This window comes from Coenobita brevimanus, chromosome 24 (genome assembly GCF_032717465.1).
Source record: "Coenobita brevimanus isolate Jiangsu-jjx chromosome 24, ASM3271746v2, whole genome shotgun sequence".
NCBI lineage: Eukaryota > Metazoa > Arthropoda > Malacostraca > Decapoda > Coenobitidae > Coenobita > Coenobita brevimanus.
Window position 1 is genome coordinate 19,058,669 of NC_136977.1, and position 26,495 is coordinate 19,085,163.

A 26,495-nucleotide genomic window follows, 5' to 3' on the forward strand; every position below is an offset into this window, starting at 1 on the left:
TTGAGTGAAGACAAAGGGGAGCTGCAAGGCTTGGTGGATGAGTTTGGGAGAGTGTGTAAGAAACGGAACCTAAAGGTGAATGTAGGGAAGAGTAAAGTGATGGTCTTTGAGAGAGGTGAAGTCAGTGAATGTACAGCGAGGTTGGATGGTGAGGAATTGGAAAATGTGAGTACGTTTAAGTATTTGGGTAGTGTGATGAGTAAGGATGGAGGTTTGGAGGGTGAAGTGCTTGAAAGGGTACAGCAGGGAAGAAAGGTTGCTGGTTCCTTGAAAGCAGTGATAAGAAACAGGGAAGTGAGCATGGAAGTAAAAAAGTTACTACATGACAGTATTGTGATACCAACTCTAACATACGGAAGTGAAGCTTGGACATTGTTGGAAGGACACAAGTCAAGAGTGAGAGCAGTGGAAATGAGTTATTTAAGAGGAGCCTGTGGAGTCACGTGGAGAGACAGGCTGACGAATGAGGATATAAAGGAGCGTTGTGGTGTGGATGTGGATGTGATAGGAAGAGTTGTGAGGAACACACTGAGGTGGTTTGGCCATGTGGAGAGGATGGAGGGTGAAAGACTGACAAAGAGAGTGTATATGAGTAAGGTGGAGGGTGGAAGAGGGAGGGGGAGACCGAGGATGAGATGGAGGGATGGGGTGGAGAGGTATATGAGAGAGGGGGGTGTGAGTTGGGAGCAGGGCAGTGAAATGGCGGGGGACAGGGCGACTTGGAGGCGATTTGTTTGTGGCCACCCCAAACGGGATTGAGGCGTCTGGCAATAGATAGATAGATAGATGTCATATGCAATCCTGAAGTTATAATTTAATACTGTGTGGTCTCTTTTGCCGAATGGAGGGTGATACATTATATTGTCAATATCATTTTCTTGTCTAGTAAATATAAGATCTAGTACTGATGGTATGCCAAGTCCTCATTTTCTGGTGCTTTCTTTTACATGTTGTGTTAGGAAAACCTCCTGCACAAAGTCCAGGAGCTTTTTGTCCTAACAGCTTTCCTGTCTTTTATATCTAGAGTATTCCAATGTATATTTGTATTGAAATCTCCAGTTATTATAATTCTTTCAGATTTCTCTTCCATTCTATGTAGTAATGCTCTTAAACTTTGAATTGTTTTCTGTGTCAGGTCTTCATATTTGCCATTTTCCCAGATGTTTGATCTGAGTGGCATGTATAAATTTGCCATTATTACTTTCCCTTCAGACGTATTAATCTCTACTGCAATCAGTTCTACCTGTGAGGGTATATCCAGTTCTATTTCCTTGACTTGCAGATTTTTCTTTGTTAATACTGTATTATAATTCCTCCTTTTTTTTAAGTTCCTATCTCTTCTCCATATATTGTATTCCTCTAAGTTTAGTGTATTGTTTAATATCCTTGGTGTTAATTTTGTTTCAGTTAGGCAAACAATATGTGGTTCCTTTTCTTTGATACAATCATTCATTTATAGTAATTTAGATACCATTCCATCTATATTAGAGTACATCAACTTAATCTTGTTTACATACTTGTCATAACTTAGGTCTACAGTACTACCTTTCTCCTTTTTATTCCCTCCTGTTTATGTACTACTTTCGAACCTGCAGTCCAATTACTGTACTTTGTAAAAAAAATGTGTTCTTCTCTTCCTCTGATCTTCCCTCATTCTTTGTTCTTGTCTCCTCCCTCTTCTCTTTTAGTAATCCATCTTTTTATCCATACATTTTTGAAGTCTTCTTTTTCCATAAGTTTGCATTTTTCAGTATTTCCTTCTCAGTGTTTACACTCAGGAAGGTTACTTTCAGGGGCTTTGATTTATGTCTCTCATATTTCCCTAGCCTTTTGTGTTCCTCTGTGTCTTTACTACAGATTTCCATTGACACTTCCTTCAATATGTTCATTACATTTGCCATCTCCTTTTTGTCTCAGAATCTTGTTTCTTATTTCTTCCTCCTCTATACCAGTGATTACTATAGATTTCTTGATGTCTGCTGAATCTATGAGCATTTTGGATTGTTTTGGATTATTTTCTTCTCTTACTTTTTAATGCTCTTTTTGTCAACTCTTGTTTATAAGTCCGTCTTTACTTTCACCATTTCAGCATGTATGGTTTCCACATCATTTTTGTAGCTTTGCATTGCTTCATTTACCTGAGTTATCTTCTCCTCAGTATCACTGCTGTGATCTGTCAGAGTGCTTGCCTGCCTTATTGTCTCTGTATCGTTTCTGAACTCTTCCATAATACTCTCGTGGTTGACTACTGTGCTTGCCATTTCACTAATCATCCTTGTAAGTGTACCCACCTCAATTGATAAGTCATCTATTGTTGTGTCTTTCTTATTAATCTCCTTTACAAAATTTTCATTTTCTTCCTTCTGCATGTGCAACTGCTTTTTAATTTCATCTATTTCACTCTGAAATGCCTTCTCTAATCTGTATACTCATTCCACTGGCATATTATGTGTCTCCATTTCCACCAGTTCCTGGTAGAAATCATCATCCTGCTTTCTACCTTTGTCCCTTTTCTTAACTCCTTCCAAAGTTGATTTGCTAAAGATGGTGGTCATCTTCTGGTATTAATAGAAAGCTTCTACTTGCGGTTTTGCATTCCTCTATGTCGCAGACTAAACAGTCAACACTGAAACAGCTGATTTGCTTGTTTCGGCACTGCTGCCTACTTTGTTGTATTGCGTTATTTGAACAACACTTTTACTTAAACTTCCTCTTTTATATTAGAACACTATTTAGTGGGACCTAGTACTGAGCTTGACTCATATAAAGATACTTTTTAGGTATAGCCATTTGAGGGCCGAGATTGACCCAGTGTGGAGTGATGCCAGTCACGTCCTCTCACTGTCACGTCAAGTGTGTGTGTGTGTGTGTGTGTGTGTGTGTGCGTGCGTGCGTGCGTGCGTGTGCCTGCCTTTTCTCCTTTCTGGATCCGATCTACCACTTATAAATAACTGAAAAATTGGGTAGCTGTTGTGATGATGATGATGATACATGGGAGGGCAGATGCATGAAGGTTTTTAGCAATCTCATGACAGCCACTTTTCAGAGTTTTTGTGTGGTGACACAATCGCCTAAAAACTTTTTGGATAAAACTTCTTCGTTATTTACCACCTAGAGTCTGCATGAGGATGGAGTAAAAAATAGGCTATAAAATCGTAGAAAAGACATCTACTGTAGGCGTCCAATGTGGCTATGGCGCACCAAACACATCACCTGAAATTAATGGATCTTCATTTTATTTTCCTTTTTGTTCATCATTCTTTAAAAGAGACTAGGTCTGGAGGCTTTCAGTCTTTTTTATTTATTTATTTATTTATTTTTTTACACAATATAACAACAGTTACAACATAACCCTACATACTATCAGCATCATGACATAATCACACCATCCACATCATGACCAGAATTAATTAAATATATGGTGCCCACACCTAACATTATCTACACGTAACCTAATTAGGAAATGTAGAACTGACCTTGGTGAGAGACTTAACTACATCAAAGACCTTGCCTTTGTAAGACACTGTCTCCTCCAGCACCATTCCATGAAATGCCTGGTGAAGTGGCACCAGGCAGTGCTCAGCATACACCAACCACTGATCAGCAGGTGCAATGGGATTAACACTGAAAGAAAAAAAAATTATCACCATGATTATGGTGTTTGGCTATAGATAGATAACAGTGGTAGTATTAGTAGTAGCAGCGGTAGTTGTTCTGTAGGCAGTCTGGCCGAACAGCCCCGAGTCCCCTCGGAAGGCCATGGCCAAGACCGGGCTTTCTCACAGAGCTCTCAAAAAGTGTATGTTGTGTTGTTGGTGTAGGTGATTATGTGTAATGCTGTCTTCCATAATGTGCTTAACCCGTAGGCGCCGGGCATGGGTTGACCTATCCACGTCCCAGAACCGGGTTATTTTCAGGATAATCGATTTTCCCCCCAATATATATATATTTTTCATTACAAATCAATCACAAATGACAAAAAACATATAAAAAGCGCATACTTATTCTCTGTTGGCGATTTGGAAGTGGTGGTGTGGTGTGAAGGAGCCGGTGTGTGGCAGCTGGGCTGAGCACGTTCAGGGTCGCGGTGGTGTGTTGGCGGTATTACTGGAGGGAAGAGAGATGATTACCTCACGCCAAAATAAGTGTTGAGTGTGTATTTGTTTCTCTTACTAATTTACAATGCCATATGAACACAATATTACAACAAAAATAGCAAAAAAACACAAGAAAGTAACTAATAAAGATTGGCTTATTTAATGTTTTCCGTGATACTTATATTCTAACAAATTTATGTCTGTTTATTTATTCACTATTATTTACACATTATTAACACATTATTTCACTGTTTTTAGCAACTCTTGCCAGTATGATACTCCCTAAAGTCTGGCTGTGGTCAGTACAAGTGTACTCAAGCACCCATACACTCTCCCCCACACCCCTCAGGGCCCCCTAGTAGCCCTCCCCACTGCTCCCGACCCCTACCCCAACCCTGAACCAGTATCAGCTGGTTCCAAGGCCACACTCTCCCTACACCGGCCTCCCACCACCCTCCACCACCTTCCACAACCCTCCACCACAGTCCTCCTCATTGCTGGGCTGCCCTTCCACCCCCCCACCCACATCCCTGCCCTCCCCTGGCCAGCCAGCATTACCCCGTGCACCAGCCATGCCAGGACAATACTCTGAGTCCATATGGCGCGCTACTAAGTTCAAACATGCCCACGAAAAATTAAAACGTCATATGACATGGGCTGTAGGCCTCTACCAACATGTCATATGACGTGGACCGGTGCCTAGGGGTCAATAGTATGAGGTGCTGTGTTGCATCCTGGACAGGCATCAGCGACAGGGTCATCCAGCTTCTTCTGGCAGCTGAAGAGGGCTGGATGGTGCCCACATCTCAGCCTGGCCAGGTGGACCCTGTCCTCACGAGGGAGATAAGATTCAGAAGGGTGGATGTCAGGAGGCCGTGCATGCAGCTGTGTGTTGTCTTTAAGGGACTGAATGGAGCGGCGAGTGATTTGAGTGTGGGTATGCTTTTCGAAGCTTGTCTGAGGTGGGCGAGGGGGGAGAGATGACAGTACAGTAGAACCTCTCTCATTCAGACTATATGGGGGGAAGGGTTGTCCGAATTAGCAGATTGTCCGGACCATCAGGGTAATCTCCAGTTCATACCAAAAACTATCTACATATGGTATGTTTGTTAATTATTAACATATGTGGCATATGTCAACCCTACATAAGTGCAAAAGATGAAAGGATACTAAAATAACCAAACTAATCATGTACGATAGTTTTGTATTGCATAATTTACAGGTAAGGCCATGACAAGAAACTAGCCTACATTTTAAATTGTAGTAAGTGACGAAGGCCCGTGTAGGCAAAAAAATAAATTAATTAATTAACTGTAATATTTGGAATAAAAATAAAACATATGTAGGCAAAAAATACATTGTCATCTTTGGCATATTGATAACGCCCATATGGGCAAGAAGCTAATGTTTGATGTACAAGTAAAGCACATTTAAGTACAAAAAATAACCTACAGTAATCATTAACCCTTTAACCACGGGTGTCATTCCAGAATGACATCGACAAAACTGGACCAAACCGCGGGTGTCATTCTGGAATGTTCGTGAATATTTTGAACACCGCCCGTTTTTCCTGTGCGCAAATTGTCTCACGCAAGAGTAGCTGTCGAGTTCTTTCACGCCAGCCATCCCACACCTCCCTCCTCCCACCCCGAGGGGGCCCCCCCCCCACTCCTGCCCTGACACGCATCAGTCAGTATCTGTCCAGCTCTGTCCGTAATAATGGCGCTCCGTCCCGACTCATCGTCGCTCGCTTCCTCCTCGCAAATGATTAGTGCTAGTGTGCCTTCGACCTCTACACCGGTGAAGGAACTGCCGACGGCGAGGCAGAAGGGGTTGAGCACTCCAGAAATTAGAACAGAGCTGGACAGAACTGTAAGTACAACTCTGGATTGTGGCAGTGAGAGTGATACACTTACAGCAAGTAGTGTCGATTTTGCGGTGATTGGTGGTGAACCCTTTACCATTGACAGTGACAGTGATGAAAGTGAGCGTGTAGTTTCCCCCCCACCACCCCCAACTTACTCTGGGAAAGGGAAGGCGCCTATGGGGAAAATTGGTGTTGCACGTGGGAAGGAAGTGAAGCACAGACTTACGTCTCCTACACCAGGCCCTAGCAAGCATTTCCCACCACTTTCCCGTTCCCCTAGCCCTATTGCCCTCACATCATCTTCATCTTCTGCCGTGCCCTCTCCTCAGTCTACATCATCTGAGGAATATGAATTCCCAGAGCCTGCACAGCGAGGGAAGGCAGGCCGAGCAGGCAGGGTAAGCAGGGCAGGCCGGCCTAGAACAAAGGGGATGCATGGCAGTTGGAGGGCAAAGCTGGGCGATAAGCGAGGTGATAAGCGGGGAAGAAAGGGTCAAATTTCACCATGCACCAGGTCAGTAACCCCCCCGCCTGCCCCCCGCTCAGCTCCCTCACCCTCGCCACCCCCCTACTCACCGCCCCCACACTCACCCCCCTCCCGCTCGCCTCCTGCCTCACCTCCTGCCTCACCCATTGCCTCACCCATTGCCTCCACCTCAGCTCCTTCTCACGGGGAAACGAGTGCAATGCGACCTGCCACTTCCACTGAACCACGCACAGGGAAAGTTGATGCATTTGTTTGGTCTGACGGTGCAGATTTTCAGCCACACAATCCATTTGATATGACAAATGCTGGAATACAGCCTGTCTTTCCATGCAACGCAGGAGATGATTTTGTTGACTACTTCCTGGCCTTCATGGATGACGAAATCGTGCAGCATGTCAGCGATGAGACCAATAGGTATGCAGCTCAGTGTGCAGCAGAAGGGCTGGGACCTATTGGCTCACCAAAGCAAGTGTCGTGGTTGCCTGTCGGGATCAGAGAGCTGTATGTGTTCTTTGCACTGATGTTCTTGATGCCCCATATCAAGAGACATGAGTTGGAGGAGTACTGGCTCGTGGATGACATTACTTCTATCCCAACATTCGGGAAGCATATGTAACGGGATCGGTTCCGACAGCTGCTAGGATACCTGCACTTCGCTGACAATGGAAACCCGTCCCAAACTGACCCTTTGTGGAAAGTGAGGGATTTTCTCAACAGGATTAGGGATCGATTTATGTGATTTTTCCGTCCTATGCAGAAAGTAGTCATAGACGAATCCCTGGTATTGTTCAGAGGACGTCTCAAATTCATGCAGTACATCCCCAGCAAACGCCACCGCTTTGGGATAAAGTTCTTTGTGCTGTGTGACTGTGAGACGGGGTATATCCTTGATTTCGTCATCTACTCTGCAAGCACAATGGACGTGAACAGGAAAGACCCCCTTGGCTTCTCTGGCTCCGTTGTAAAAGTGCTGATGGAGAGGTATTTTGGTGGGAATCATGTGCTGTACACAGACAATTATTACACAGCACCGAAACTCTCCAAATACCTGGCTGAACACGGCATTGGCACTGTTGGCACTGTACGGAGCTATAGGAAAGAGTGGCCAAGTTTCCCAGAAGCATCATCCTCATCCAAGGGAGATGTGCACCTGAAGAAGTCAGACAAGCTTCTGGCGATCAGGTGGCATGACAAGAAGGTCGTGAATATGATCAGCACCATCCACGAGGGGGAATTGCAGAGAACTGGGAAGGTCAGCTACAGGACGGGAGAGCCAATCATGAAGCCTGATGCCATCATTGATTACAATGTGAACATGAGACTTGTTGATAAGTCTGATATGATGATTGGCGAAATAGACTGTCTCAGGAGAAACACCCGATGGTACAGGAAGGCTTGCCTGCACATGCTCGACATGTGCATGCTCAACGCCTTCATCCTCTACAAGACACAAGTCGGGGGCATAAGGCAACCATCCCTGAGACAGTTCTCCAAGACTGTCGTGCAGCAGCTGCTTGCACGATTTGGTCAGGTGACGGCATTGATCCCGAGGCGACACTCTGACACAACCTGACCGTCTTGAGTGCCGCAATTACATGAGCCGGCACCAGATTGTGAAATTGCCTCTTACCGCGGGCGGCAGGTTGTCACAGGGCCGCTGCAGAGTATGTCATAACACCACACGGAGGCCTCGGACGAGAAAAATGAGCACACACCAGTGCCAGGAATGCCAAGTCGCTGTCTGTGTGACTCCGTGCTTTGCCGAGTACCACTCTCTGAGTAAATACTGAAAGTGACAGTGATATACAGTGATGCGACAGTGACGTGCTTTACCAATAATTGTATAATGGATAATGTAGTAATAAGGGATATTTTGCCTAGAAAAAAATGTAAATATTGGCCAGTATTATAAGTGATATTGTAATAAGAGAATCTGCGGCACTTGTATAATTCTGCGGCACTTGTGTAATGCTGTGATGCGACAGTGACGCAATATAGTAATAAGTGCAGTGTAAATATAATGTATATTGCCCAGATTATATGTAAAATAATATTAGAAGTTAGAAATAATGAAAACATCGCCGCTAACCAAACGTCAGTGAGCGGGTGAAGCCGCAGTGAAGTGCGTGCGCAGCTGCAGTGAAGTGCGGATGCAGCCGCAGTGAAGTGCCTTTTACCTACCTCAGTGAACACAGAGTGGGTGTTTATCGTATGTGCAGTGTTCATATATGTTTATATTACTATTATCAGAGAGTGGTTGGCATTTGGTACTGGTGTGTGGGGCATAAAACAGTGATTTTACACCCCTCACTTCTAATGGCACTGCCCGTCTTGTGAAAGTCAACAAAGTCATGAAACCTACATCAATGGAAAGCTGAAGGTTAGTACTTTCTAATGGTACCTTATTTTTTTTCTCTAGCTTTATTCTGTGCAGAGTTATTAAGGTTTAAAGGTTTGTTTACATTTGGCTGAAACCCCCGCGGGAGAGGACAGTCAGGCCAAAACAGTGCCCGCGGTTAAAGGGTTAAACACTGCAGAATATTCTGACCCATTTTTGTGTAAGCAAACTCCTCCTTTTAACACCTTTATTCATTGCAGAAGCTACACTTGCATTAAGGGGCATGGTAAGGAGGATTAACTTTTGAAATACAGCGTAAAAATATAAATGGTTGGTGAACTAGTTGATGGAACAAATGCTAGCGTGTGTTTAAACAGGCGCCCATGTTGCGACCTAGCGTGATCCAAGACTAAACGAATGATGATCGCCTTCCGCGCCGATACTGAAAATGACTTTAGAATTATTTTCAACATATTTTTGGAGCTTATTATTTTTAAATTTTGTCTGAATTAATGGAAATCCGGATTAAAGGGGTCCGGACCAAAGAGGTTCTACTGAATTTGTGTATGATATCATGTGCTGGGTGTTGTTTTGATGTTCCTTGGTGTGGGTGGATGTGCTGCCATGTAGTGTAGTGGATGTTGTGGGTTTGTGGAGGCTGCAGATAGAATCTGGGTGCCTCTCATGTCTAGGTGATCCTTGACTTTGAGGACTTTGGTTTCTTGATGTAGGTGGTCTGTGGGTGTAGTAGCTGTACAGCCTGTGATAGACAGTATTCAATTTTTTTTTTTCATCTTAAATGTCAGGACCAACTTGCCTAACCCTGGGCTCCTACGCTTCTCATGGGATAATGTAGGATTGGATGATGGATGGATGGATTTTTTTTTTTTTAAGCTTGTAGAAAATGTTGAGATTGCTACAGTAAGTTGGTCATATGTAACATATTTTTATGCCCATCTTTAACCCCTAAGCGTTGGGTGATGGTTATTATCCGATGCAAAATTGGTGGATCAGGGGTGCCAGGGGACGGGTATGACTGCAGGTGTTTTCGCGCCACAGTTTGAAGTGGCCACCACTTGATCTCATCACCAAAGGATGGGGATAGCCTCCTGGCACCCAAGGCAAGCATACCTCAGTCATCTCTATGGTATAGGACAATGTTTTTCTTTAATCTCACGTCTGATTCTGTTCCTGCCTAACGTTCATCCTTGCCTCATCCACCACTTCCAAGCCTCTTTCCAAGGATACTGGGAAATGGCTAATTGATAGTACCATATGGCGTGTCTTGGATGTAACTGTGTCTAGTTAAACTAGTAACGGAGAAGTTATCACCTCAAGAGCAAAGTAAAAGTGGGTGCCATGTGCACACATACGAATACAGCCTGCCTCACGGCCAAAAATTACACATATACTGTATACTCTTCATGTCGTTACTTATCAACGCGACCACCTACAGACCTGGCGATGGTTTTATTCGCAAAACGAAGAATTGGTGAGTACTGTAATATGTCTTTTAATTTATTTCCCTAACTCTTATACCGTGAACTTCCAATAATCCAACATCCGATGGTTCGGAAAACCCAATGGTTTGGAATTTTCAGTCCTGGGTCATTTTTAGCTTTTTGAGTAAAAAATCTAGGAAAATTGAGAAAAAATAGAAAAATATTGATAGTACTACTGTACCACCCAACACTACTAGAACTACAGTAAACCCTTCACAAGTCGAACTATATGGGGCTCTACCCTGATTCGAGTTACCGAATTTTCCATCTTACCGAATTTTCACCCCCGACAATTGCTAAGACAGTATCTATTACTTGTCCTTTCAACACTAAATTAAAGGAGCAAATATAAATAAATAAGTTAAGGCAAAAAAAAATTCAGTGCCTTTACTATACCTTTAACCCTTACACCGCGGGCTTGTTTTGCTTTGACTTGCGGCTCCCGCGGACATATTTGCGCTCCGACAGACTCTCTAAAAATATTTGCCAAAAATCAGTTATTAGTCCTAGAATATTAAAATCACATATACTTGTGGCACATACCTTCAGCTTTCTCCTTGGGTGTTTGTTGAGCCTTCGTCGAGTACCGTAGGACTTGTGGAGACCTCTGAAGTTGGGTAACGAAGTCTCCACTTTACACTTCCCGACAACTCGTAATATGATTACCACAGCCTGATATTATCACTAGAAACACTAATCTATGATTCTCAAATAGTTTGGAATCCATACTCCCCCAAAAAAACACTGTGAAAGCAATGAAAATTACGAGGGCTTTAGGAAGGGAAGAGGTTGTGTAGATCAGATATTCATTCTTAGATTTTTAGTGGAAAAGTTTCTAGAGAAGGGAAAGAAGTTGTATGCGGCTTTCATGGATTTGGAGAAAGCATATGACAGGGTGGATAGACAAGGGTTGTGGAAAGTGTTAAGAATATATGGAGTAGATGGGAAGTTGTTGAATGCTGTGAAGAGTATGTATGATGGTGCGAAGGCTGCAGTGCGTGTGGATGGTGAACTAAGTGAATTTTTCTCTTTGAAAGTTGGGTTGAAACAGGGATGTGTCATGTTTCCATGGTTGTTCAATCTGTACATGGATGGGGTAATAAAAGAGGTACAAGGTAGGGTAGTGGATGTTGGAGTGACCCTGGTGAGAGAGGATAGTGTTTGGAAACTCCCTGTACTGTTGTTTGCAGATGATACTGTGTTGTTGAGTGAAGACGAAGGGGAGCTGCAAGGCTTGGTGGATGAGTTTGGGAGAGTGTGTAAGAAACGGAATCTGAAGGTGAATGTAGGGAAGAGTAAAGTGATGGTCTTTGAGAGAGGTGAAGTCAGTGAATGTACAGCGAGGTTGGATGGTGAGGAATTGGAAAATGTGAGTAGGTTTAAGTACTTGGGTAGTGTGATGAGTAAGGATGGAGGTTTGGAGGGTGAAGTGCTTGAAAGGGTACAGCAGGGAAGAAAGGTTGCTGGTTCTTTGAAAGCAGTGATAAGAAACAGGGAAGTGAGCATGGAAGTGAAAAAGTTACTACATGACAGTATTGTGATACCAACTCTAACGTACGGAAGTGAAGCTTGGACATTGTTGGAAGGACACAAGTCAAGAGTGAGAGCAGTGGAAATGAGTTATTTAAGAGGAGCCTGTGGAGTCACATGGAGAGATAGGCTGACGAATGAGGATATAAAGGAACGTTGTAGTGTTGATGTGGATGTGATAGGGAGCGTTGTGAGGAACACACTGAGGTGGTTTGGCCATGTGGAGAGGATGGAGGGTGAAGGACTGACGAAGAGAGTGTATGTGAGTGAGGTGGAGGGGGGAAGAGGGAGGGGGAGGCCGAGGATGAGATGGAGGGATGGGGTGGAGAGGTATATGACAGAGGGGGGTGTGAGTTGGGAGCAGGGCAGTGAAATGGCGGGGGACAGGGCGACTTGGAGGCGATTTGTTTGTGGCCACCCCAAACGGGATTGAGGCGTCTGGCAATAGATAGATAGATAGATAGATGACCATCCCACTTCCGATCGTTCACCACTAGTGTTGTCTATTATTCATAAGAACACTCACAGTTTATATTTCTATTACTATATAACACTTATATATTTCTACAGTCTTTATCCATAAGTTTCCTTCAGTAATAGTAGTTTATTGTCACTGTAGGGATTCAATTTCTTTCAGTAAAATATGTAGCATTCACTTCTCGTCCTGTATACTAGCATTGAGAGTGAATGTCACTTTCACCTTCACTGTCATAACTCATAGTATTCATACATGCTAGAGTGAAACTTTCACTTTCATTACTCCTAGTATATATACTCGTATTCTTATAATACCACTCATTTACATTTCTATTTACGTTCTCTACTTTATTTACATTATTTACATTTCTATTTTATTTACACTGTGTTATGCACTGTCACTTGAAGTAACTTATAAAACTATTTTCCACTGTTCACTTATATTTACATTCATTGCTTTCTTGCTGTTTGCACATTATTTACACTTTATTTACAATTCCACTTGCACTGTTTTACTCAATAAAAAGATCATAGTCATTCTTTATCAATTGTCAGCCCTTTACCTCTTTCCACACGAGGTTTAGTAGGGGGTAAAGGTCACAGGGCCCTTTGCATGGGGCTATAAAGCGACGGAAGTTAGCAGGAGCAAATCAGACATACTCCTACTTTCAAAGATGACAGTGAACTGATAGTGGTGGCCTCCTGCCGCCTGGCTAGGGTAGGTTCAATACTACCAACTTCAGTCCTATGAGACCTGCTAATATATAGCAATGAAATGATTGGCAGGAAACCAAGACAATACATAATAAATTAGGTACAGTAATTCCAGGTGAATGTAAATATCACTTAGGCTTCTCCCTTCCCTCTTTATATGTATATTTATTACGAAAATAGATTATATGGCACATTTCAAGGGGAAATAAACAGCGAAAATTAGCGAACGAGTGCACGTGAGGTGTTGTCAGGTGATAATTAGCCAATTCCAGGTGTATGGCATTATCACTTACCTTATTTCTTTTTTGTATATATTATTTGGTATAAGAATAGGGCATAGGGCTTATTACAAATGGATGAAATCAGTGGAAAATTCCTGGGAAGATTTACTTAGCGTAGAATACAGTGTGATGGCCTGCAATAATTAGATAGTTCCAGGTGAATGTAAATATCACTTAGGCTTCTCCATTCTATTCTATCTATCTATCTATAGCCCAACGCCCTAATCCCGCAAAAGGTGGCCACAGACAAAACGCCTCCAAGTCACTCTGTCACCCACCATTTGACTACCCTCCCCCCAACTCACCCCCCCCCTCCCTCATATACCTCTCAACTCCATCCCTCCACCTCATCCTCGGTCTACCCCTCCCTCTCCCTCCCTCCACCTCACCTACATACACCCTCTTAGTCAGTCTTTCATTCTCCATTCTCTCCACATGTCCAAACTACCTCAGTGTATTTCTCCTAATCTTCTCAACCACATCCACATCTACCCCACAACGTTCCTTCACTTCGTCATTCGTCAACCTGTCCCTCCATGTCACTCCACATGCTCCTCTCAAGTAACTCATTTCCACTGCTCTCACTCTTGACTTGTTCCCCTCTTGCAAGGTCCGCGCCTCGCTTCCATACGTCAGGGTAGGGATCACAATACTATCATGCAGTGACTTCTTAACTTCCATACTCACCTCCCTATTTCTCATCACTGCTTTCAGTGTACCAACAACCTCCCTTCCCTGCTGTAGCCTTTCACGTACTTCATCCCCCAAAGTTCCATCCTTACTCATCACACTACCCAAGTACTTGAATGCACTCACATTCTCCATATCCTCACCATCCAACCTCACTGCACACTCTGTGACTTCATTCCTCTCAAACACCATAACTTTACTTTTTTTTACATTAACTTTCAGCTTCCTCCTCCTACACACTGTCCCAAATTCATTCACCAAACCTTGCAACTCCCATTCATCTTCACTCAACAATACTGTATCATCAGCAAACAGCAACACCGGAAGCTTCCAAATCTCACCCTCATTCATTAGGGCCAGCCCCACATCCACTGCCCTACCTTGCACCTCCTTTACAACCCCATCCATATATATATTAAACAGCCATGGAGACATCACACACCCCTGTTTCAGTCCCACATTGAGATCAAAGAACTCACTCAGCTCACCATCCACTCGCACCGTAGCCCTAGCTCCCTCGTACATTCCTTTCTTATATATATTTTTATTACGAAAATAGATTATACGGCATATTTCAAGGGGAAATAAACAGCGAAAATTAGCAAACGAGTGCACATGAGGTGTTGTCAGGTGATAATTAGCCAATTCTAGGTGTATGGCACTCTCACTTACCTTATTTCTTTCTTGTATATATTATTTGGTATAAGAATAGGGCATAGGGCTTATTTCAATGGATGAAATCAGTGAAAAATTCCAGGGAAGATTTACTTAGCGTAGCACGGCCGGGCAGGCGAGAGGATAGGGTAATGGAGGGGAGGTAGGGAGGGGAGTCAAGAACAGGGAGAAATAGCTAAATTGTCAACAATGAATGGGAGTACAGATGAGATTAGGAGTGCTGACTAGTGTTGGACATTGGCAGTACTGATAGATGATACAAGCCACCACTTCAAAGCCCGGGCGAATTCAAAATAACACAGAATCACAAAAGTGTCGCCCCGCGGTATGATCCCTTGCTCCCAAGCGTCACGAAAGTGATGCCCCGTGGTTAAGGGGTTAATTGGTTGAAAATCATTCATAGAGGCAGTAGAGACCTGTCGGCAGATTGTGTTGGAGATGGATTTTCACCCCCCAGATTGGAAAGACAGTACTTATTACTTGTCTTTTCAACACCAAAGTTAAAGGAGCATATACAGTGTATAAAAAAAAAAAAAAAAAAAAAAAAAATCAGTGCACCTAATTTACCTTTAGTTAGAGGTAGTACAGACCCATCGGCAGCTTGTGTTGGAGACGGAGGTGGTGGAATTCACTATTCAACGTAACATTTTAAACAGTAATCAGTATTTATTTCACTGAACATTAAGAATTAAACTTAAATGTAATCACTATAATAGACTGCAGTGTAACACTTGGAGTAATGATAATACTGAACTTTAATCATGATCACTTAACACTAAGACACACGCACACTTTTTTTTGTTTTCATTTAGTCAAATTAGAACACACACACACACAGACACTATTCAGTGTCTGTGCCAACACTATTTGAAGTGCTGTCTATCTGAAGAGCTGTAGAAGCAGAATCACTGCTGGAATCAGGAGGAGGGATAGGCCGATGCCTTGGCATAGGCTTAAAGAAGTCATGAATCTTCACCTGCTTCTGTTGCGAATATTGGCGACAAATAACCAAGCCTTGCAACTCCCTTACTTGTGTATAAAAATTTTGTGCTTCTGTATCATCAACATAATCCAGCCAAGATATTGCAACATCCATTGCTTCACGAGCTTGGGATAATTTGTATGGATTCTTGCGTCCAGCATCGCTGTTCTCTTCCTCGTCGTCATCATCTTCGTCTTTCTTCCCAGCCACGGACTCAGCAATTTCTTCTGTTTGGTGATGATAACCAGGATCATCTGCATCCATATCAAGCCACTGGATGATGTCTTCTTCATTAATATTCTTCTCATCACTTCAAATCCAGTGAAATCAGGCAAGCAGCAGACTAGCGGCCGCATGTCGGCCTGGTGCCACTTTTGTTCCCCTACCTCCGCTTCTCTGCCTACTTACATACATGGTCTCGGCTCTCGGCCTGAGGATGACTTACCGAAGATTCCGTCTTCTAAAAGTTCGACCTATGAAGGGTTTACTGAAATATGACCTCAGACAGCCAACATCTGCACTACACCACAAAGGTACCGGTAAATAAAGAAAACTATCATTTTTAATTATTATAATTTATTATTTTTTGGGGTGTGTTTTGAACATTTTCAGGTACCTGTCTGATAGTCCGGAAAATCTGATAATCCAGAAGGTCTGTGGGCTACTGTGTTCCGGATTAAATGACTTCTACTGTACATTCTGAGATACAGTGGTTTGAAAGCAACCAACTTTGGGAAAATTGCCTGTACTGAGGGGGCGATGGCGGTATAAACAGCCCTTTGCTGAACTTTTTCAGTGTCTCAGTGACAGAGAGAGTAGGCCAGCATGCTCTCCAATACAAGTTTCTCTAACTATCAACACCAAACTACGTGCACAGTACACACTACACTTCCTTTTCCAAAATTTAAAAAAATTATGGCAGTGCAACACGTGGCCTCGGAGTCCCCAGGAGGGGAGGGGGGACCATAAATGCCCACACCTTCTGCCCCTCTCTCAGTGATGACTCGAGCTGCCTGGAACTACTGTCTGACTCTCTTCTACTTCATTTCTGCAACATTCGCGGCCGTTCCTCTAACTTTCGCTCTGTTGAGCACCACCTCTCCTTCTCAAAACCTCACCTTCTTTTTCTAACTGAGACTCAGCTGTCTGAGGCAACTGACAGCAGACCCTTTTCTGTATCCTCCTACTTTCTCTATACTCATTTCAAAGCCAAAGGTGTCTGTTGTGTATATATACGCAAGGACTTATCTTGCTCTCGTGTTCCTGAACTCGATTCTTCTGAATTCTCTACACTCTGGCTTCAGCTTTTCTATCATTCTCTGACTAAATATATCTGCACTGTTTACTTATCTCCTAATTCTACTGACTATCAAAAATTCTTTGACTATCTTACTTCTGTGATGGAACGCATTCTATCCATTTCTCCTTTCTCTGAGATCTCCTTTCTAGGAGATTTCAATGTTCACCACCACCTTTGGCACTCCCCACCTTTCACTGATCCACCTGGTGAGCAAGCCTACACCTTTTCTATCGTTAATGATCTAGAGCAGCTTGTACAGCACCCTACCTGTATCCCTGACTGCCTTGGAGAGAGCTCCAACATACTTGCCCTCTTCCCTAGAATTAATCCTTCTGTTTACACTGTTAATCTTTCCTCTCCGTTGGGCTCCTCTGGTCACAACCTTATCATCCTAACCTGTCCTGTCACTCCGGTATGGCCTATGGACCCTCCAAAGAAATGTCGTCTGTGGCACTTCGGAGCAGCAGATTGGGAGGCCTTCAGGCAGTACTTCTTTGATTTTCCATGGAATGATTATTGCTTCCATGGCCAGGAGCCATCTAAGTGTGCCTTGCGCATTTTGGAGGTTATTCTCTCGGGCATGGAAGCATACATTCCTTTCTCATATCCTTTGCCTAATGCAAGATAACCTTGGTTTAATCATGCTTGTTCTAATGCTGTCTGCAACAAGGAGAGGGCCTATAAAAGGTACCAGAGCCAGCCCGCCCCTGAATCACATCTTTTATACGTTTCTGCCCGGAATCGTGCTAAGTTTGTTCTTCTCTCTGCTAAAAATAATTTCATCCGTACTAAATGCTCTCTTTGTGGTAGGTGGGGACGCTCACCATCCACTCACTCGATGTAGTGATGCTCTCGGGTGTCTGCCCTTTCCTCTCCTCCATCCTTCTTTCCTTCCATCCTCTTCTGTCTTTCTTTCCTTCAGTCTTTCCTCGTCCTTCTTCCTACGGATGACTTTACACTCCCTCTTCCATCTTTCTTTCTTTCCTCTTCCTTCTGCCAGTGGGTGACTCTACACTGAATGACAAGCCAAATGGTTTCCTGTACACTAGGAAACCATTTACTATGCTGGGTGGTAACCATATAACCAAATTTTGGCACCTGATGGTTTAGTGGGTAATTATTATGCTCCTGTAGGATTGAGCCTGTGAAGTTTATATCCAAGGGGTGGTTGGGGTGTGTTGTTCACATAATGCCACTCAGGGATGAGTGAGGCTGGTCACTGTCATCTTAAATGTCAGGACCAACTGCCTAGCCCCGGGCTCCTACGCTCCTAATGGGGCAACATAGGATTGGATGATGGATGGATGGATGGACTAAATGCTTTCAGCTCTCCAACTCGAATTCTTCCCGCTCCTTCTGGCACCTTGCCAAAAACCTTTCTAACAACTTTACTTCATCATCCTTCCCTCCTCTTTTCTGCTTTGATGGCTCTGTAGCTATTTCTTCTACTGATAAAGCAGATCTCTTCGCTCAGACTTTCTCCTCCAATTCCATCTTAGACGATTCCGGTGCTGTTCCTCCATCACTTCCCCCCTCTGACTTCCTCATGGCTGACATTAAAATTTCTTCAGCTGATGTATTTTCCGCCATCACAAGCATCAATACTAATAAGGCATATGGGCCTGATGGAGTCCCTCTTGTTGTTCTCAAGAACTGTGCATCTGTGCTTACACCCTGCCTAGGCAAACTCTTTCACCTTTGTCTATCACCTTGTACCTTTCCTTCTTGCTGGAAGTTTGCTCTCATTCAGCCAGTCCCAAAGAAGGGTGACCATTCCCAACCCACTAAGTATCGTCCAATTGCTTTAACATCCAGTATCTCAAAAGTTTTCGAGTCAATTCTTAACCCCTTAACCGCGGGGCGTCACTTTCGTGACGCTTGGGAGCAAGGGATTATACCGCGGTGTGTCGCTTTTGTGATTCTGTGTTATTTTGAATTCACCCGGGCTTCCAAGTGGGGGCTTGTATCATCTATCAGTACTGCCAATGTCCAACACTAGTCAGCACTCCTAATCTCATCTGTATTCCCATCCATTGTTGACAATTTAGCCATTTCTCCCCATTCTTGACTCCTCTCCCTACCGCCCCCTCCATTACCCTATCATCTCGCCTGCCCGGCCGTGCTACAGCTAAGTAAATCTTCCCTGGAATTTTTCACTGATTTCATCCATTGAAATAAGCCCTATGCCCTATTCTTATACCAAATAATATATACAAGAAAGAAATAAGGTAAGTGAGAGTGCCATACACCTGGAACTGGCTAATTATCACCTGACAACACCTCACGTGCACTCGTTCGCTAATTTTCGCTGTTTTTTTCCCCTTGAAATATGCTGTATAATCTAGTTTCGTAATAAATATACATGTAAGGAGGGAAGGGAGAAGCCTAAGTGATATTTACATTCACCTGGAACTACCTAATTTATAATGTATTGTCTAGATTTCCTGCCAATCATTTGTGCTATACATAGCTGTTTCAAGAGCTAACATTAGTAGCACTGAATATCCCCTAAGTAGGCCTCTACCACGGCCCTCCCTTATCAGTTTACTCTCATCTTCTGAAGTAGAGGTACGTCTGTTTCTTCTTGCTGACTTCAGGGACTTTTTCACCCCCATGCAAAGGGCCCTGTGACCTTTACCCCCTACTAAACCTCGTGTGGAAAGAGGTAAAGGGCTGACAATTGATAAAAGAGTGACTACGATCTTTCTATTGAGTAAAACAGTGCAAGTGGAATTGTAAATAATGTGTAAACAGCAAGTGAAAGTAATGAATGTAAATATACGTGAACAATGGAAAATAGTTTTATAAGTTACTTCAAGTGACAGTGCATAACACAGTGTAAATAAAATGTAAATGTAAATAATGTAAATAAAATAGAGAACGTAAATAGAAATGTAAATGAGTAGTATTATAAGAATACGAGTATATACCCTAGGAGTAATGGAAGTGAAAGTTTCACTCTAGCATGTCTGAATACTATGAGTTACGAGAGTGAAGATGAAAGTGACATTCACTCTCAATGCTAGTATACAGGACGAGAAAGTGAATGCTACATATTTTACTGAAAGAAATTGAATCCCTACAGTGACAATAAACTAATACTACTGAAGGAAACTTATGGATAAAGACTGTAGATATATATAAGTGTTATATAGTAATAGAAATATAAAGTGTCAGGGGTTTTATGAATAATAAATGACAGAGTACCAAGAGCGAACTAGTGCCAGTGCGACGGCCAGACGCGCTCGTAATTTTCATTGCTTTCACAGTGGGTTTTTTTTTTTAGTATGGATCCCAAATTACTTGAAAATCATAGAGTAGTGTTTATAGTGTTAATATCTGGCTGTGGTAATGATATTACGGGTTGTCGGGAAGTGTAAAGTGGAGACTTCGTTACCCAACTTCAGAGGTCTCCACAAGTCCTAAGGTAACTGACGAAGGCTCAACAAACATTCCAGGAGAAAGCTGAAGGTATGTGCCATAAGCATATGTAATTTTAATATTCTAGGACTAATAACTGATTTTTGGCAAATATTTTTTGAGAGTCTGTCGGAGCCCGAATAACCCCGCGGCACACACAAAACATCGGTAAACATGCCCGCGGTGTAGGGGTTAATAGAAAAATTTAAAAGCATCATTCCTATCACAATAATCGTCAGTATGGGTTCCGTCAGGGACGCTCCACTGGCGATCTTCTCACCTACCTTTCAGACTCCTGGTTATCCTCCTTTCAGGATTTTGGCAAAAGCTTTGCCATTGCAGTTGGCATCTCAAAGGCTTTCAATCGAGTCTGGCATAAATCTTTAATTTCCAAACTGCCCTCTTACGGTTTCTATCCTTCTACCTTTGCCTTGATCTCTAGCGTCCTTTCTGGTCATTCTGTAGCCACAGTTGTAGATGGCCATCGTTCTTCTTCTAGATCTATGAACAGTGGTGTTCCTCAGGGCTCTGTCCCCACACCAACTCTCTTCCTTTTATTGATCAGTGACCTTCTAAGCTGTACATCTAACCCTATCCACTCGTACACTGATAACTCCACCCTTCACCTTTCCATTTGGTTCCCGCAACGTCCATCTCAGCAGTTACCTCAGCAAACAAGGGATGAGGCTATGGCACACCTAATGTCTGGCTTGGCTCGTATCTCTGACCGGGGTAAAAATAATCTGTTTTTTTAATGCATCTAAGACTCAGTTCTTACACCTATCAACCCGGCAAAATCTTCTAGAGGCATACCCACATACGTTTAATAATATTCAGCTTAATCCTGCATCATCCTTGAACATGCTTGGGGTTTCATTTACTCGGGACATATCTTGGAAAGATCATATTACATCTCTTGTAAAATCTACTTCCAAGAGATTAGGTGTGCTAAGCCAGCTCCATTCCTTCTGTATCCCTGCACAATTGTTGACTCTATACAGGGGTTTTATCCTCCCCTGTGTGGAGTACAACTCTTATATGTGGGGAGGCTCCCCACATACAGCTCTTCTCAACAGGGTGGAGTCAAAGGCTTTTCGTCTCATTAACTCTCCTCTTCTCACTGTTTCTCTTCAACCTCTGTCTCTTCATCGCACTGTTGCATCTTTATCTCTTTTCTATCGCTACTTCAATGGTCACGGCTCCTCTGAACTATCTGCATGCATTCCTCCACCTCTACGACGGTCGCGTAGCTCCCGTCTAGCAGCAAACTCTCATCCCTTTTCTGTCCAACTCTCTAATGCAAGAGTTAACCATTACTCCCAGTCCTTCATTTATGCAACAGGTCAATGCAGGAACTGTCTCCCTCTGTCTGTATTTCCTGCTTCCTGTGATCTCCAGTCTTTCAAACGCAGTGTGTCCAGGCATCTCGAAATGATCGGATCTTGAATATGGCTGTCTCTTGTATTTAGTTTTACTCTTGGAAGGAACAATGATTGTGGGGTAGTATCCTTTGGTTCCATCTTCCTCACATTAAAAATAAAAGAAAAAAAGAAGTCCTGAGCATTCATTCATTCATTCATTGCCAGACGCCATGTATCCCAGACGGGGTGGCCAATGGCTTAGAGTTAATTGTTTTACAGGGAGAGGCACTAATCCTCCACCAACCCCACTTGACACGTAGGGATGCCAACAGCATCTGGCATTCCCAGGCGGTCACCCATCCAAGTACTAACCATACCCAACGTTGTTTAACTTTGCTGATCGGACGGGAAGCGGTGTACTCAACGTGGTATGGTCCTGAGCAAATTGTTAAAATTTTTCAAAATTTGTGCATGCTCCCACAGATGTAGCATAACATCTGCTCAAAGCAATTGCAGCACTGGATGGTTTGGTGGTTATTGCCATGTATGTAGATGTTGGAAGGTGTGTGAGAGGTAGTGGAACTTACAGCAAAGAATTTGAGATTAAGTTTGGGTACATCAGGGATCAGTCCTGAGCCCACTGCTGCACATAATGGTAGCAAAAGCATTGTCAAGAGATTTAGGGGTATCTGTAGAAGTTCTTTTATGCAGATTATTTCATGCTGAGGGCAGAGAGTATGGAAGAATTGGTTGAAATATTCCAAAAAGGGGAGATATGGCATGGAGTCAAAAGCAGGGTTGGAGCAATTACGCTTCAAAAATTTAATTACAGTTACAATTACAATTACTTTCTTTGTTTTACAATTATAATTACAAATACACATTGGAAGAGCAGTTACATTACAGTTACAATTACTGCAAAACAAAATCAGTTATAATTACAATTATAATTACAATTTCCCAAGTTTGGAAAAAAAAAAATTGTTATGGTTAAGAAATGGCATTGTGAGGTTGTCCTTCATTTACTGTGGCACAAACTAATTTGAAAACAAATATCAAGATTTCATTTTTGTACAAGTTGCAGACAGTAACTGAAGAGCCTGTAGTTTTTCAAACAATTCACTCTTGCACTTTATTAATAACATTGAACGGAAGGAAGTGATCTGTTCTCAGTTAAATAATTTCCGGCAATGTCGAAAACTCGCTCTAATGGAGCAGATGTAGCAATATACCCAATTACCTCTCTTGCAAGGTTCTTCATTAGATGCAAAGCTTGTGACACTTCTTTCCATTATAGCATTGGATCACAGGAAAATGGCTGAGTTCCTTCCTCTACATATTGCTTCAACAAAAGACTCACTGACACTTTGCTTCCCTCTGATCCTCGTTGCTTTTGGAGCTTTGATGAACATTTTGATAATAGAAGAGAACAGTCTGGGTCTTTTAGATTCCAGTAATCCTCCTGCTAGATCATCCTTGTCACACTCTTTATCCATTGTTGACCCCTCATGAACCACCTCCAATTCTTCAAGCATTTCCTTGACATATGCCAGCACTTGGTCCTTCTGCTCTTGTAGTGAAAGGCAGTCCAGTCTGAACCTAGGATCCAAAAAAGCCGCCACTTGAACATCTCTCATTTCCAAGTATGGATCCAATCTGTTCTTCACAGAGTTCGGTAGCATTTAAGCCAGTTGTTCACAGTGTTGTAATTTGGTATTATGAATTAGATTCTCCAATGTGTTTAAGTCCCTGAAAAACTGGTCCAGTAGCAGATATGTTGACCTCCTTCTGTCCCTCCACAACTTCCAAGGCCTCATGAAAAGGTTCGAGGACAATCACAAGCTCCTTTGAGCAGAAATCTCCATTGGGATGCTTTTCTTACTCCTTTGGTCTCTCAGGGACAGAAGATCAATTGCTTTATTCACCTTTACAGGGGTCTTGAGTATAGATTTCACCATTTTCAGCTGTGACTTCTGTCTTGTCACATTTTGTGTCTGGAGAACAAACCCTTTAGATCGAAGGTACGGAGCAGCTGCTGTTGATTTCCTCAGTGAATTGATCAAGGATGCAGTTTCTGAAGCATTTTTTGAAGCATTGATGAGAGTAGTGAATTTTTTGCATTTGGGTGAGTAAACCCATATCTCACACACAGTTGCTGAGAATGTGCAAAACATCTCATTCTTTGAGGAAGGTAAGTCAGAACATCTTCTAAGCAAATATCCTCATCATTGATGTTGGGGTCACATGAATTTCCAGCCCCCTCCTCTTCCTGATCTATGTAGAAACTTGGCAAGGAAATGTCAGATGCATTCACCATTACAGTGCATTATCAGCTTCAACTTTCTTTACCTTCCCTTGAATACTGAACTGATTGACAGTTTCCTCATAGGCAGATGCAGTGTTAAATGCTGTGCGTCGGCCGTCTGAATTATCACAACCAAGGACATGAGACTTCAGTTCCCAGTCTCTGTTAACATAGTTCACTGATGGGAAGAGAGTGTGTGTGTGTGAGCCATGAGGAATGTGTGTCTAGGAGAGAGTGTGAAGGAATGTGTCAAGCCTTCTCTCTCTGCACCTGAGTAGGAGGAGTTCTCTGGTGACGCTGGCATCGGTGACTGGTAAAATCTGGGGATTAGGGAGGAGTAAGGGCTCTGGAACATACCCTTCTTCCACCGCGAGATCCTGAGCCTTGGCATTTCAGATCGAAGGGGAACCAGGAGCTGGGTCAGGTCCCATGAGAGAACACTTGTTCAGGACAAAGTCAGTAGAACTGTCAAAACGCGGCTTAGGTGGGTTGATCCCGGGGCATCTTAATCCCATAATGACAGCTTGGTAGGCTACAGGGTTACCTTACCAGTACCACTTTCCTCCCCTTTCACAATTGCAATTGTTACAATTAACTTATCAATTAATTAATTACAATTGCAGTTACTTCAATGTTATTTTCAATTACAATTATAATTACAATTACTGTATTTCTGTAATTAATTAAATTTCAGTTACAATTAGAATTACAATTACTGTATTTCTGTAATTAATTAAATTTCAGTTACAATTATAATTATTCCAACCCTGGTCAAAAGGTCTCTGAGTGAACACTGGAAAGACAAAAGCCATTAGTTGTGGATGTATCATTGGGATGGTGACAGATCTGGATAACTGGCCATATACTGTTTGTAGAAAAGGTGTGGGCAGAACTTGAACAGTATTTTTTTTACCAGTTGCTACCATTTGGTCCACATAAGATACATAGTACAGGGCAGTGAAGTGCGCGGTAGTTTGAAGCAGTGGTGGATTTTAGGTGTAGTAGATGTAGGGGCACAGCCAGCACTTTCATGGTAGAGCAAAAGATCCTTGATGGTAGGAAATGAGTCACCAGAGGTTGTGGACTAATTCTACTTGATAATGTCAGTGCAGGAGGTGTTGCTGAACTGAGTGGTGTTGCAAAGGTATGTTGTGGTTGGAAAAAATTTAGAGAATTGCTACTCACCTGACATCTTGAGTGTTTTCGCTGTCCACAAAAGGAAAAATATTGAATATCTGAATTAGGAGTATAGTGGTGTATGGCAGTGAGGGGTGGGACGTAAGAGGAGGATACTGTGAGACTGGAACTAAATGACATGAGTATGATCTGTCACATATATAGAGTAATGCATGATGAGGCATCCTTAGGAGAGCTGAGAATATGGATGGGGTTTTAAAGCATTAAGAAGGAAGCTGAAAGGAGAAGATTGAGATGGTTTTGAGACTTCAAAAGGTTAGACCTAGGAAGTTGACTGAGTTGGTGTAGGAGCATAGAGGTACTGGGCTGTCAGTGGAGAAGTATACCAAGGAAGACATGGGGGATAGGTGGTATTTAGAGACCTTAGATCATGAGATATTACCAAAGAAGTGGCAGTGAATAGAGCAAGGTGGAAGAGTGCTATCAGGTGAATCCATCAGACCCATTTTACAAGGAAAACAGACATAAAACTAAAGTTGATGAATGATGAAGATTAATGCCAGATGATAAAACAAAACTGATAGTATCTAGGGCTGGTGGCAGTACTGTCAAAGAAGAGTGAGTGTGGCCATGTGCAGTTTGCCACAAGGGTGTGTGGGAAGTAATTCCATCTTGTGCAGTATTTATGATAAGTGGATGCATAATGAATGTAGTGGTAGTAGAGGTAGACTGGGAGGTAATGTGGTTTCATATGTACAGTGTGTTGGAGAGAGCATGTGGAGACTGTTAGGTGTGAAAGGATCTTGCTGGTGAGTCTCCTGAGTATGTTGAAGAGTACTGTTACTTGGGAGACATGTTATGTGCTGGAGATGGGGCTGAAGCTAACTCTGTGGCTGGAGTAAGGAGTGGCTGGAAGAAGTTCAAGGAGCTGTTGCCTCTCCTGACATTGAGAGAGCTCTCTCTTTATGCTAAGGGATCTTTGTATGCAGCATATGTTAGGAGTATAATACTGTATGGTAGTAAGACCTGGACAGTAATGGAAGAGGATGTTTTTAAGCTCAGACATCCAGAAGTGACAGTGATTTGGTGGATGTGTAGTGCATCCTTGAATGCTAGGCCTGAGGGGGCTAGGTTTATGACTGAAGAGTTGCGAGGAAGGATGGGATTTGAATGTACAGTATTGGTGTTGTAACGAGGAGAGTTAGATTGGAATGGTTTGGGCATGTGGAGTGGATGGGGGATGACAGTTGGGTGCAGAGAGAAGTGTGAATGTTGGTGGTAAGATTGTGAAAGGCAGACTGAAAACAACCTGGGATGAGGTCATAGAGTGTG

At 42.8% G+C, this 26,495-nt stretch overlaps 1 protein-coding gene and 1 pseudogene across 1 annotated transcript in view; one reads left to right on the plus strand and one right to left on the minus strand.

The window, feature by feature from the left end:
• The window catches only part of LOC145393437 (cyclin-dependent kinase 9-like), a 398,106-nt gene that overhangs the window by 347,714 nt on the left and 23,897 nt on the right, over positions 1 to 26,495 (plus strand). The gene's annotated exons all lie outside the window — the stretch shown is intronic.
• Positions 22,045 to 22,163, minus strand: LOC145393575 (5S ribosomal RNA; annotated as a pseudogene).